This window comes from Podarcis filfolensis, assembly GCF_964270895.1.
Source record: "Podarcis filfolensis genome assembly, chromosome: Z".
Classification (NCBI taxonomy): Eukaryota; Metazoa; Chordata; class Lepidosauria; order Squamata; family Lacertidae; genus Podarcis; species Podarcis filfolensis.
In genome coordinates, this window is record NC_139617.1 from 19,361,579 (window position 1) to 19,375,530 (window position 13,952).

The 13,952-nt window shown below is 44.9% G+C and overlaps 1 protein-coding gene and 1 pseudogene across 9 annotated transcripts in view; one reads left to right on the plus strand and one right to left on the minus strand.

Annotated features, from left to right (window-relative positions):
* The window catches only part of LOC310754289 (putative G-protein coupled receptor 34), a 439,102-nt gene that overhangs the window by 408,722 nt on the left and 16,428 nt on the right, over positions 1-13,952 (plus strand). The gene's annotated exons all lie outside the window — the stretch shown is intronic.
* LOC310753967 (RNA binding protein fox-1 homolog 2-like) lies at positions 5,286-7,597 on the minus strand (annotated as a pseudogene). Its single transcript has one exon. The product of its transcript is annotated as an RNA binding protein fox-1 homolog 2-like (transcript).

Sequence of the window (13,952 nt, forward strand, 5' to 3'; positions counted from 1 at the left end):
ATGTTGGAAATGCAAAAAAAATGAAGGCACTTTTTACCATATGGGGTGGACGTGTCCTAAGGTGAAGGACTTCTGGGAAAAGATTTATAATGAATTGAAAAAAAATGTTGAAAAATACATTTGTTAAGAAACCAGAAGCCTTTCTACTTGGAATTACAGGATTGGAATTGCCCAAAAAAGATGTTAGATTGTTTTTGTATGCCACTACAGCGACAAGATTGCTATTAGCTAAAAATTGGAAATCTCAAGAAATACCAACAGAAGAATGGCAGGTGAAGACGTTGGACTTTTTGGAGCTGGCAGACCCGACTGGAAGAATCCATGACCAGAAGAAAGAGGAGCATCAGGAAGACTGGAAGAAATTCAAAGAATATTTAACCAAATATTGTAATATAAGATGTTAGAAGTTACTGGAAAGTACCAAACAGGCCTAGGACTAGAATAAGAATGAATTGTCAAAGATCATGGGCTAGATTATTAAGAAAAGAGAATAGTAAATTGAAGGAGTTAATTTTATGAGAAATATGATTTTGGAGAGCTGTTACAAAGTGACTCAATGAAATTCAGTAAGGGGGGATTTGAGGAAGTCAATTAACAATGAAAGTTAAATTGGGTTTTAGAAGTAATAAGTCTATTAATTTTGTGTGTTTTTTCTTTAGTATTGTAATGTATATTTTGTGTGTGTGTGTGTGTTATATGTTACATTTGTGATAAATGTTGAAAATTAATTTTAAAAATTGGGGGGGGGGGGGAGAAGAAGTTAACCCATCAGGTGGGGAGAGCCAGTTGTGAGGGACATGGGGAACCCTTGCACCTTATCTGCAGGGCTTGCGCGGCCCCCATCTGCATTGTCTGCAAGAGGTCGAAAGAGCACAGCGAACATGAACTGATTAATCTGGACCAGGCTTCACAGTGGTTGAAGCAAATAGTCCAGTTTCTGGTGCAAGAGAGACGAGTGATTATGGAATTGAAACTGGCTGAAGAAGAAAGAACCAGGCATATCCGGCGGAGCTAGAGGAGGAGAAGAACAAGGTCATGGGCACTTTTGAGCAGATGTGCAACTTCCTGGAGGAGCTGCAGCGCTTTTGGCTGACCAAACTGGAGGCTTTGGAGAAGGAGATGAAGAAGAAAAAGGAAATAAATATCATCAAGCTCTCGGAGGATATTGCCGGTCTCAGTGTGAGACACACAGAAATGGAGAAGAAGTGCCAGCTGCCCACTATTGAGTTCCTGAAGGGCATTGGGACTACGGTGACCGGTTTCAGGAGTTGAAAAGAAGGCGGACACTGGTGGGAATCTCTCCAGGCATGGAAGAGAGACTCATCGGTGGAGACTTCAATGCCCGAATGGGAACAGATGATAACTGTCTATACACTCAGTACAAGCAGTTCCTGGACCATGATTGCCAGACAGATATAGGCGTTACATGCCTCTCTAACGATTGCAGATGCAACTTTTTAGGGCTCTGCTTAGCCCTGGTCGCAAAACAGAGGGAACTGTTGATATTAAACGACATTTTTCCAAGGCAGGCGGAAGCGTTATAGATTATATTCTAATTTCAAGATTCGCGTATGGCTTTGTCATGAAGTTCCAAATGGGCCATAAAACTGAGAGTGACTATCTCCCTCTAACTTTGGTGCTTGAAGGCCGCCTTTTGAAAAACCAATTGCCAACCCACAATATACTCCCACAGTGAATTTGGGTATACCGGCTCCCAAAAGAATTAAATGGTCCCCTGTGCTGAATGCAGACTTAATCCTCCTCCTTCAATCAGTGGAGCTAAAGAATATACATTCTGCTATTGTTTCGACTAACTCCACAGCTGTGGTCCTAGAGCTTTTTAAGATACTTATAGAAAAGCTGAAAACACAATTATCATCTGCGATACAGAATACAGCCACAAAGGGGGCAAGGGATCTAGCAAGCTGGTTCAACACAGAATGCAGACAAACAAGGAAGCATTTGAGAACTATTTATCACAAATATAGGAATACTGGGGCACTCCCTTTATTTACTGCATATATCTCCATAAGACGGAATTACAAATAACTATTAAAGAAAACAAAAACAAAAAGCCAAGCGAATCGCATGGCAAAGCCTGGTCACGGCTTCGCACAAGAAAGACCCAACTTGCTTTTGGTGTACCTTCAAGTCTCAGTCAGTTTTATTGCACATAGCCAAAGGCTGCCGCGATGTACACATAATTGTTTGACAATTAAAAGAAAATATACTGAATTGGTAAAAAAAGACTTAAAACATTTATATTATTAAAACATTACGTACTCTAAACAAAGCTATAAAAGTACCCCAATGTACAAATAAAAACATTAAACAATAAAATTCATAAGCTAAAATCATCACATGGTCACTAATGTTAAAAACAATATCAATTAATACAGTGTGCAATTTATACTCAGAGTTTGGTCACAAAGATAGAGCATAGCCTGAGGTAGATAGATGGGATCAAATAAATTCATCTCCTTTACAGTTAATGGCTACCTTGGCTATATAATTTGCTCTAATTTTCCTAGCAGCAGTTGCAAAAAGTGCTACCCGTCAGGTCAATGTCGCGAATTCCTCGCGGCGCTTTTTAGCGAAACGCTCAGAGTCCCAGGTTTCTTTTCAGTGCAGTCTTTTTAATGTGAGCTATATACAAGTATTTACAAAAACAGTCCATACAGAGTACCTGCTCCTTAAGGCAAACGAATACTCTCCACCACAGCACCACCACACCACAGCACAACCACCACAACCACACTTACTGTTGAACAGGCTTTCCTTTTAAAACAGGTGATAGCCAATCACATTCCTGCTGAGTCACTCTGACCCAGCACTTCACAGAGTATTGCATCAGTCTGTTGAAGCCTGCAGACTTACTCATCATCCTGCGAATCCCAACAGTCACATACTTATCTGTGTCTGCAAGGAGATATATCATGTCAAGGGGGTTCTGGCCAGGGGACCCTGTCATTATAGGTACCAAAAATCTTTTTCTTGCATCATTATATAACGAACAGTGCAAGATATAATGCATAAGGTCCTCTACTTCAGAACATCCCCTAATGCAAACACGTTCGTTTTTTGGTATGCCTCTGTGTCTCCCATCTCTATAAGCAGAGCTTATTGTATTTAGTTGTAGCTCTGCAAAAGCTTTTCGAAGCTTTGCAAAAGTCAATTCATTAAAATAAGATATAGAGTTTAGATCGTTTTTAGTTGCCACTGCCCTTATGGTTCGTTTAAAAATATTTTTCTGTGAATATAAGGGGAGTTCTTTAATCTCAGTCACTGAGAGGTCATATTTGCCCATCAGTTGGGCAGCATGATGTACCCAGTTTTTAAGGGGTAATCCATTTGAGAGCTCAATCAGGCATTTTTTTGGTAGCCTAGTGTTGTCCAACTGTTGAACTCTAAACCAGTAACAGAGAATTCTTTTATCTATTTGGCTCTCTATGTTCAACATGCAAGTTTCCAACCTGACCATGGCAGATTGCACGTCTTTGCGTAAACCTAAAAGAACTCTTAAAAAATAATTCTGTGGGGGTTCCAGACCGGAGACCTTTGAAGTACCCCAAACCTCTGCACCATATAAAATCTGGGCCATTGTTTTTGCTTTATACACAGATAGAGCTGGGTTGACCAGATTTCCACCTTTACAGGCAGTGAATTTCAGAATAGCTTTTGCTGATTTAAAGGCTTGCAATTTAATATTGGATAGCTGTGTATTCCAGGATGCCGTTTCTGAATAAATCAATCCCAGATATTTAAACGTATTTACTTGGTTTATGATGTGTTCATCCAGGTGCCAAACATGCTTTTTAGAACGTTTCCCAAATACAATGAGCTGCGTCTTATCGTAGTTTATAGATAAAGCATTCCTCGTGCAATATGAACTTAATTTTGCAAGCAGCCGTCTCAGGCCCACCTGGGTTCTAGATACAAGTACTAGGTCATCAGCATCGCTTCTCAGCCGTTTGGCTAAGATCAAATGTAGCTTTTGGTGTACCATATCTGGCCTACTGGACCAGGAGTGTAACGGACTCATTTGTACTGTTGAACTCCAAGAGTGGATCTGATACTTTCAATCATTGTATTATGACAAGGAAGCTCAGTTTAACAAGCCAAGCATTCAACCAGAGGGTTCACATCACTGGCCACCTGTAACCACAGTGGAGGTAGAGAATTTGATCGCATAGCTAAAGAACAACAAGGCCCCTGGGCATAGATTATAGTTTACCACCAGCTGTTCTCTCCTGCAGTATGCTGAGAATTCTCCTATCAACCTTTTTAGGCCTATTTTTGTTCGGGATAGGAGGACCGCATCATTAAATATATTTCTGCTTGTCCCCAGACGCTGAAGCTACACAAGGATTACTTTAAGTATAGTTTTGCAACACAAAATATCGTTCCCACTGCCTCTGCTGCTTTTCTAGGTTCATTATCCAGGCCATATTCTTCTCTTCATGCATTTTTTTTTTGGTGGCATACTTGCAGCAAAGCTAAGTATCTTAGGGTGAAAAGAAGAAGGATCTTGGAAACTGGGTGACTGATTAGCTCAGAGTGGCACTGGTGCAAGCTCCCCCCCCCCAAATCGTTCTTCTATAACTTCAGGGTGTGCACGACATGGCCATCAGATTCCTTGTTATTGGAGATGTAACTCTCCACCATGGCTTCAAGTTCTGCAGTCATTGTCCCACATCTGCTGCTCCTCCAGAAAAGAAAAGAGGGGAAGGACAGGAAGAGAGGAAGACCATAGCAAGTGAAAGAAACTAAGGACAGCCTTGGTAGTGGACGTTAATCACTAAAGGCCTTATGTATAGAAGCAGCAAGATCATAAATGTATTTCAAGTCTTGTCCCCCTAAAACCATTAACAGATGAAGTCTTTGGGCAGTTTTGAGGAGTCTTGTCTTGAAAACTCTAAAATCTTGACACTTCTAGAACTGTCCTGAGCCCATGTTTGTCAGGTGATGATAAAAAGGGAACATTTTGCGTTTCCAAACAGCATGCAGGTTCCAGCTGCAGCCAATCAGCACTGCCCTTTGCAGGCAGAGGGGGCTATTCCTTGTGTATCGCAGGCCTCAGGCACCAGACCCAGGTAAAATAAAATGGCTGCATGTTCCTTAGTTCCATGATACTGGTTCCTAATGGTGCTCCTTAGCACTATTCATTTCTTTTTATGATTGGTAGGATAAGCTACGCATATACACACATGGAAATGCATTATGTTTACCACAGTTTTTTAAAAAACAAAATAACCCCCCCCCCCAAAAAATGCACAATCTTTGGAACAAAAGAATTAAAGGCAGAAATTTAAAGGAAAAATACATATTCAAAGAACATAGTGAGGTATAAAAAGTATTTCTCGTTTTTTTTCTCTTGTTTTCCTCCTCCTCTTGCTATAGAGTTCCTCTACTAGTAAATATTGCAATAGGCAGGCCTCATGAACTGGGGGGGCTGTCCCACTTGCAGGGGCCTCATGTCACTTCAGTAAGGGGCGAATTGGCTGTAGCCACCTTGGTATAAATTTGCCACAGCGCCAACTCCATAGCTAGCGGCAGGGGCAAGGGCGTGGTAAGGGTCTGCTGGGTACACCCTGCCATAACCATCGCTGTAAGCCGCTGCAGCAGCAGTGGCTGCCGTTGCGGTAGCAGGCTGTGCATATCTGTAGGCTGCATATCCGCCATAGAGGTCAGCACCGTAAAATCCGTCCTGGTAAACGACACCTGGGTAAGCTGGGGTGGCTGTCGGAGGTACTGCTCTCACTGCGCCATACACTGTCCACCCTAAGATGAGCTCCCCTGAATGCGGCTGCTGTGGTGGCTGCAGTTGGGTAAGGAAAGCCTGGAACTGCATATAATTCAGGGCCATACACTGCTCCAACCACAGGGCTCAGCTTCCAACCGTTTGCATACAGTGTGACCATCTTCTTATTAGTCATCACACGGGCGGTGGCATTATTAACCTCAATTTTACGGCCCTCTACCACGGTGCCGTGTAATTTCTCCCTGGCCCTGTCTGCATCAGCACTATTCTTGAAAGTTACGAACCCGAATCCCTTGGAGCCACGTTCATTAAAGATTATCTCTACATCAAGGATTTTGCTAAATTGCCCAAACATCTGCCTGAGATCAGGATCCCGAAAGCGGAAGGGGATGTTGGAGACATGCAGCCGTTTTGGAGTAGATTTGCTCTCGGTACTCTTGTTGCTTTGTGTCTGTGACGGCTGGCCATCCGTCTGTGCCCCTCCTTCTGTCTGCATAAGAGATCCATTCTGTGTGGTGGCTGTGTTTGTGTTCTGTTCTCCGTGTGCCTGTGTACTCCCGTAGATTGTCAGATTGTGCTCGCTGGTCTGGCCTGCATAGTCCTGAGTGTGGGGATCCCATTCTGTGGAGGAGGTGGGAATGGGATTGTTGTGAATGGCTGGACCATTGTGTCAGGAGTGGCTGTCGGCTCCTGGTTACCCTGAGTGACCATTTTCTTTTTCTCCATAAACCAAAACGGGGGGAGGGAGGTGTTGGAGAAAGGGGAAAGAAAGACCCTTCCGCCAGGTGGGGCTGTGGCAGAACCCTTTGCCTATTTGCTTTGTGCCCCGTCTCCCAATGGCGACCCAGAGGGAGCGGGGGGGTTCCCCTTGATCCTAGTTTTCCTCCCTTTCTTCTCTCGTGTTTCTTCCTTTCTTTTCTCTTCCTCTCTGGCTGTCTCTCCCCCGCCCACCCTCTCCGCAGCTCCCTCATCAGCATATAAGAGCACTGAGATTGGTTTTGTGGCCAATTTAGGAGCATGGAACTCCGGAGATGTTAGGCTTTTAACCATGTCATTGGTATATAGGTTAAATAAAGCTGGGGCTAAAATGCAGCCTTGCTTAACCCCCTTGGTGGCTGGTACTGGGCCTATGAGTTGGCCATTTGTGGAGGATCTTATGTACAACACAGTATCTTTATATAGGCCATTAGTCAAAAATAATAATCTTTTATCTATACTGGATGTATTCAATTTGGCCCAGAATCTTACTCGTGAAATTGAATCAAAGGCAGCCTTCAAATCAATGAAGGCTGCATATAAGACCCCACAGGTTTTCTTGGCGTATTTGTCAATAAGATGTGCTAAGACAAAACAGTGATCTATAGTAGATCTGCCTTGCCTAAATCCAGCTTTCTTCTCCGCCAAGATAGCCTCAGCGTACATCCAACTGGTTAATTTGATATAGAGGTGTTTTTCATATAATTTGCTAGGTATAGGTGAAAGACTAATAGGTCTGTAACTTACCGGGTGTGCTGGTCCCAGGGGGTGGTTACCACGGGGCGAGGTCCAGGACCTGGGTCGAGGGTCGGCAGACAGTCCTCCACGGGCGAAGCGGGGTCCAAAGCGAGGAGCCGGGCAAGGACAGGAACTCTGGAGGAATAGGACTGGGTGCTGGCCGAAACAGCTCTTCAGCGACGTTGCTCCCACAACCTGGGACCGGGCTGACTGGCCTTTATCTTCTCTAAGGCCAGGGGCGGTCCCGGCCCCCAGGAGACCCGCCTCTCCTGGCCTTAAGGCGAGCACTCCTCCTGGGAGAAACCAGTTCCCTCCGCCTCTCTGCCCTGAGCCTCTGCAGCTCAGGAGAGGCTGGAGGGTAAATGGACCCAGGGGGAGACTCACCTTCCCCTGACAGAGCTGGGAGAGGCACACCTGTAGGCACTATGTCCTCAACCACCTCTGGAGCCAGAGTGGATTCACCTGGTGCCTGCTCCTGAGGATCCAGCACAGGTGCGGGTGCTTCAGAATCAAGGCCCTGCCCCAGTTCAGCCGGCCCTGGAGGCGGGGACTCCTGTGCTGGCTGGGATTCCTCCGGTTCAGCCTCTGAATCGGATTCCCAGGCCATCACACTGGGTCTGATGTGGGGCCCTTTTTATAAATTGGGATGATTATCGCCTCGGCCCACCCTTCAGGAAATTGACCTGTTGAATCAATGTGGTAGAACATTGGCCTGGTCTTCAGAAAGCTCCAGGAGGCTTCTACAGGTAGTGCTGGAAGAGATTCCTGTCTGAAACCCTGGAGAGACGCTGAAAAGTGAGTGCAAACAATCTGAGCAAGGTGGTCCATGAGTAGGAAGCTTCACTGTTGAGCCCTAGACTTGGCCACTCTCTGCCCCCATCAAGCCCCGGGGTCCTCTAGGTGTGCCTTTCCTGTCCCCTGCTTTCCTGCCAGCAGTGCACAGTCCCCGTTTCTTTTTCTTCCATCCCATTTTGGTCTGGCTTTTTGGAACTGCTAAATGGTCTAAATCCAAAGACTAATTAATTGAGGACTGAAGTACTTCAATTGCAGCACAGTGTTCGTTTCACCAGATCTTCCTTACCACTAACTGACAAAGTTCTTGTTCCTGTTCCTTGTTGAGATAGCAATGGCAGATGTAGCTGATTCACCTGACAAGATATCCAGAGGTTGGTGGTTGATTCATTTCAAATCTAACCCAAGGAGGTGCCTGGCTTCTTCTCTATTACTGCCTGCAAGGCACTGAGGTGCAACAGCAACACTGGACTGCTGATGGTGATGACCCAACTGCCAGCAAGCACACCATGAAGAAGAGTCAAGACAACCAAATGTGAATAATATAACAACTTGAGGATCTGCAAAACTAATAATTAGTCAGATTCAACAAATGCAACTGAACAAGCATAAATATACTGTCATCACCTCTCCCCATTGGGTGAAATAATCCTCAGACCATAATGTCATCCCCTAAGGAAATATCACCTCTCCTCTTCTTCCAGGGGAGGAGGAGTATGGCAAATTCATCCCCTCCAAAAAATGGTGGGAATGGCATTCTTCATGTGTGGAGAAACTGAGGTGTGGAGCATCTTCTTTCATTTCCCCAGAGTGTTCCTGGGAGCAAATATGCCTTCTTGAGAAGCAAGACTTGCTCAAAAGATGCCTCTGGAAGCACCAAGCCCACCTCTGGCAGCTCCAGCAAAAGGGAGTGCAACAAAACAGAGCACCACAGCCTCAAAAAAACCACATGGTTGTTCAGTGGGGGGTGTGCTTTGCTGACTCCAGATGCTGAAGAGATGATTCCTGTTACTGACGTGCTCCAGTTTTTTTAAAAAAACCAACCAACACACAATCTTCCACATGCTGTGAACAGGACTTGAATGCCGCTTCTATAACAGTCTTGATCAGTAAGACGCTGGAGAACTGCTGCCAGCCAAAATAGACATTATGGGACTTGGATGGGCAAATAGACTGAGCTGCCATAAGCCAACTTCATATGTCCCTAATGGAATTTAATGTGGTATCTGATCGCAACTTGATAGAGCATCACTCTCATCTAGCACCCTTTAGGTGTCTGCCTTGAGGAAATTTTAGCTGTCTGCATTGTGTGTTTGTTGTCATCTTCCTACACTACAAAATGCCCTCTGCTCATGGGTGCCTGATCTTTGCTTCAGAAGACAGCCCTGTTCACACCTTGTTCTTGGTTTCTGCAAGTGATCTATGTCATTGCCACACCACCCACAAATGCCTGTGTGTTTGTGGCTTTTAGACAAGTTGCAAGTATTCTGCTTTATTAACTGGTGGCTACAGCAAGTCCTTGCCTATCCTGATCTCCTTTATCTGGTGGATATAAACTGAGGCTCCCTGTGGGTACTTTTACTGGGAACATGGCACTTATCCCAACCTGGGGCTGAAACTGGGCCATATAGTCTGTTCTGCAGTAGCAAAAGTTATTTGGACTGGAATCTGGCAACCTGTAATGTTCTATAAGAGTTAATGTCTTGGAGTAGGTAGGCTAGATGTAATTCAGGTGGTTTAGCAACAGTTTCCAAAATGATTGAACTCAGAATCCTTGATCGGGGAACAATATATAAAGGACAATTAAACAAGATATGATAAAGGGATTCTATTGATTTGTTGTCACATGCGCATAAAACAGAGGTTTTACCGTTAGAAAATCTATTGCTCAGCACATTTGAGGGGAACACATTAAATCTGGCTCTAACAAAAGCGAATCTATGCGACGCAGCCGATAAGGTAGACAGATATCGAGGTATCTGGGACATAAATGTAATGCCCTGATTTATCGGGGAACATGTACCTCCACCTGTAGTAAGATTTTGTTGCAAATCAGCCTCCTCCAATCTTTGTTTGATGACCTTTTTTGCTGTAATTAGATCTAAATTTAGTATATCGGAAGGAGAGATTCCATAAGACAACAGTTTGGAATGGATTTTTGTTGCCCATGGGCTGGTAAATTCATCTCTCCAAAGGCACTGAATAAGATGGTAATTGGGCAATTTATGCCAAAGGGACAGCCAGTAATTAAAGGCATGTCTCCACATCAGGATCTCTAAGGAGGGGGTCTTAAGTTCTAGGCAAATAGCCGAGTTGCTTACACAGGAGGGTAGTTTCAAAAGGCGTCTGAGAAAAAGATTTTGCAATGTCACCAGAGTCATGAGGTTTACAAAAGCGCCCCATAAAGGGACCGCATAGGCCATAGTTGCAACCACTTTTGCACTATAAACTTTTAAGGCAGATGGAACATGCATAGCCCCCTCTGTAAAGAAAAAGCGTAATAGAGCGTAGATAAGGGCTTTGCCCTTATTTTGTAAGTATGTGATATGCGCTTTCCATCCCATATTATGCTGGAAGTAAATTCCTAGATATTGAAATTTGTAGACTTGTTCAATTGGCTTCCCCTCGAGTTCCCACCTATACAATTTACGACTCCTGGAAAAAATTAGAACTTTAGATTTGGAATGGTTAATAGTAAGTAAATTTGTTTGGCAATATAACGCGAAGATCTTAAAGGCCCTCCTCAAACCGATTCTTGAATATGAGAGGATCACCGCATTGTCAGCGTACAATAGTAAGGGGCAGCGATAGTCTGCAAGCCTGGGTGCATGAATGGTGGTTTGGGCCTCAACTAGGGGAGTTGTGCAAGGGAAATGTGCAAGGGACTATGTTGCTTTCGTGTATGACATGGGAGAGTAGGCTGCAATTTGAAGGAGCTAAACCTGGAGCTAAATTTCCACTAGGAGGTGTCTGTGTCTTCTATGTTAAGGTGTTCCTGTGGCCACTGCCGTTCATCTTTACCACTGGCTTTGAGATATGGTCTACACACCAACTTCCCCTGAGCAAGAACTAGAACAGTCCAATCTGGGAACAGCAGGGTGAAACATCTCCTGCTGCGAGATGAAAGTGATGTAGAACTCTGGCAAGGTGTGATGTTGAGAATCGTCTTGGATGCTTTCAGCCTCTTCGGTTTCCAGTGCTTTTTGCGCAGGCAGGGTGAATTTATGCAAATCCAAGAAACTGACAGCCCCAAGCAGATGCAAGGCACTGAGGTGCAACAGCAACTTTGGACCACCAATAGTGGCTTGCTTCACAAGCTTTGTGGTGATGGTCCAATTCTTCATGTGTGGAGAGGCTGAGGTGCAGAGCATCTTGTTTCATTTCCCCAGAGTGAAGGCTGCTCCCAGGAGCCAAGACTTGCTCAAAAGATGCCTATGGAAGCCCCAAGTCCACTTCTGGCAGCTCTTGCAAAGGGAAGTGTGACAAAGCAGAACACCACAAGATCAAAGAACCACACGGTTGTTCAGTGGTGGATGTGTTTTGCTGAATCCAGATAAAGAAGAGATGGTTCCTGTCATGAATGTGCTCCAGTTTAACACATAATTCACCCAATGCTGTGAACAGGACTTGGGAGATCAGAGCATATTTCTGTGCTGCAAGTTGAAAGTCTCTTGGAGCCAAACTGGTTTGTGGCTCTGTAGGCTATAGTTTCCCATGACCTTGATGAAAATCTCTATTGTTTTGCCTTTGGAGTGTCTTTATCATTTTCAGTCATCAGCCATTGCTTCCTGTCACCTTTTCCCAGTTGAAGACTTAGTTTTATTTATTTGCAAAAATGTCTATACCTCCAACATTACTACTACTACTACTACTACTACTACTACTACTAATAATAATAATAATAATAAGCAGCAGCACGTGGCTGAAGAGCATAAAGTGGACAATACAAGTACATTCAGAAACAAGTACAAAACACATCTGCTGGCATCTGTCTTTCTCAGGAGACAATGGTGGAGGGGGCCTTTGGGGACAAACTCGAACTGTTGGATAAATTGCAGCACCTGGTATGGCTGCAGAGACCAATATGAGAGAGACATGCTTTGTTGCAGCTGGGACAGATGAAGGTGTCCAGTTGTGCTGCTGCACCATGATATTTCTTCTCTCTGCACTGTATCACAAATCAGCTTAATACACCTAGTTAACTGGATTGGCCTTTCCAGGAAAGCCTGCATGAACATTTTACCTTGTTCAGTTTCTGTTAATTGGTTCTCATGGGAAACTTACAGATTCTGGCTTCACACAATTAACTCAAGGCCGTGTCAATTTACTCTTGGCAGAAAGCCAAGGTCAGCTTGACCTAGAAACTACTTACTCTGATTGGTTAACGACCAGCACTCAACTCTGTTATCTAGGGATTGCTAGCACAGTTTGGTGTGTTAGGGGTGTGTTAGGAGTAGGAGTGCTGTGTATGGTTAAGAGAGAGAGAGAAAGAAAGGATTTATTGTGCTTTGTTTTGTATGCAGAAACTCTGCTGGTTTTATTTTTCCTTTTAATAAATCCTGTAAATAGTTATTCTGAGTCTAGCTGACTAGTCATTTCCACCTCAACTAGCTTCTTCGCTGTGCAGGAAAACTCTGCTACGTTTGGGCTAAAGCCATTAGAGCTATGCCTGACACTTCAAAGTTCCATGAGGTTATGCCAGCCTGAGTTGTGGTGGTGTCAGCATCAACGGCGTTGGTTCCAGTAGTTCCAGAAGTTGTTGTTCCTGTTGGTGCAGCAGATGGACACTGGCTGGTTCCTGACTGTGGTGAGCTGGTGACGCAGTGGACACAAGGACAACAGCTGCAGCGTGTGAGTGCTGGGTGCTGTGGTTCCTGTTTTCTCTCTCGGTGGTCGTGAGTAGCTGGTTCCGGGTTCCAGGGACATCGCTCTCAAGATGGCCTCACAACCAGTTCAGATGGCTTTTGAGCGTCTGAATGACTCCAATTACTTGCTGTGGTCGGAACGCATGCAGGCAGTGCTGCAGAGGGATCGTCTCTGGCAAGTGGTGAGTAAGTTTCCTGCGAAGCCTGATGATGAAGACCTCGATAAAGACCAAAGAGCAAGGGCCACAATTGTCTTGGGGCTGGAGGATTCCCAGTTGCCGTATGTGAGGGGAATCAAGACAGCTAGAGGTGTGTGGCAAGCACTTAAAGAACTCCATGTGCGTGAGACAGCGGTTTCCAAGCTGTTCATTCGCAAGGCATTGTACAAGGCAATGTTACAGCCTGGGGTTACAATGCAGGAACACCTGCACAGTTTACAGTTAAAGTTTGCTGCGCTACAGGAAAGAGACTGTGCATTAGACCAGCAGGAGAAGGTGGCTATTATTTTGAGTTCTCTCCCGGAAAGCTGGGATAATTTAGTTTTGTCTCTAGAAGGCATACAGGAGCGTGATTTATCAATCAGTTACGTTACTGGGCGTTTGATTGAAGAGTGGCAGAAGAGGCAAGAAAGGTCGTTGGCTGCAGAGGCTTCTACAGGCGGGCGGTTTGGAAGGAGTTCTCATGCCGTGCCAGGGGTGAAGCAAGAGCAGCGTGCCGGTGAGGAGTCTGCGTTTGCTGTTAGGCGTTGTTTCCGATGTGGGTCTTCAGCGCATCTAAAACGACAGTGTCCGGAGTTGGTCAAGTCTCAGTTGCCGGTGCAGGAGCAGAGACGAGATCAGCAGCAGCAGCAGCAGCAGCAGCAGCGGAAAAAGAAGTTCTTCAAACAAAAACAGTCGGCTCAGCTGGTGACCGCCGAGGTCAAGATTGCTGATGAGAAACAAGCTGTCTGGGTGGTCGATTCGGGAGCGTCTCGGCACATCGTAAATTCAGATGAATTGTTTGTTTCCAAGAACTCAGCACAGCGCAGCCAGGTGGCTCTA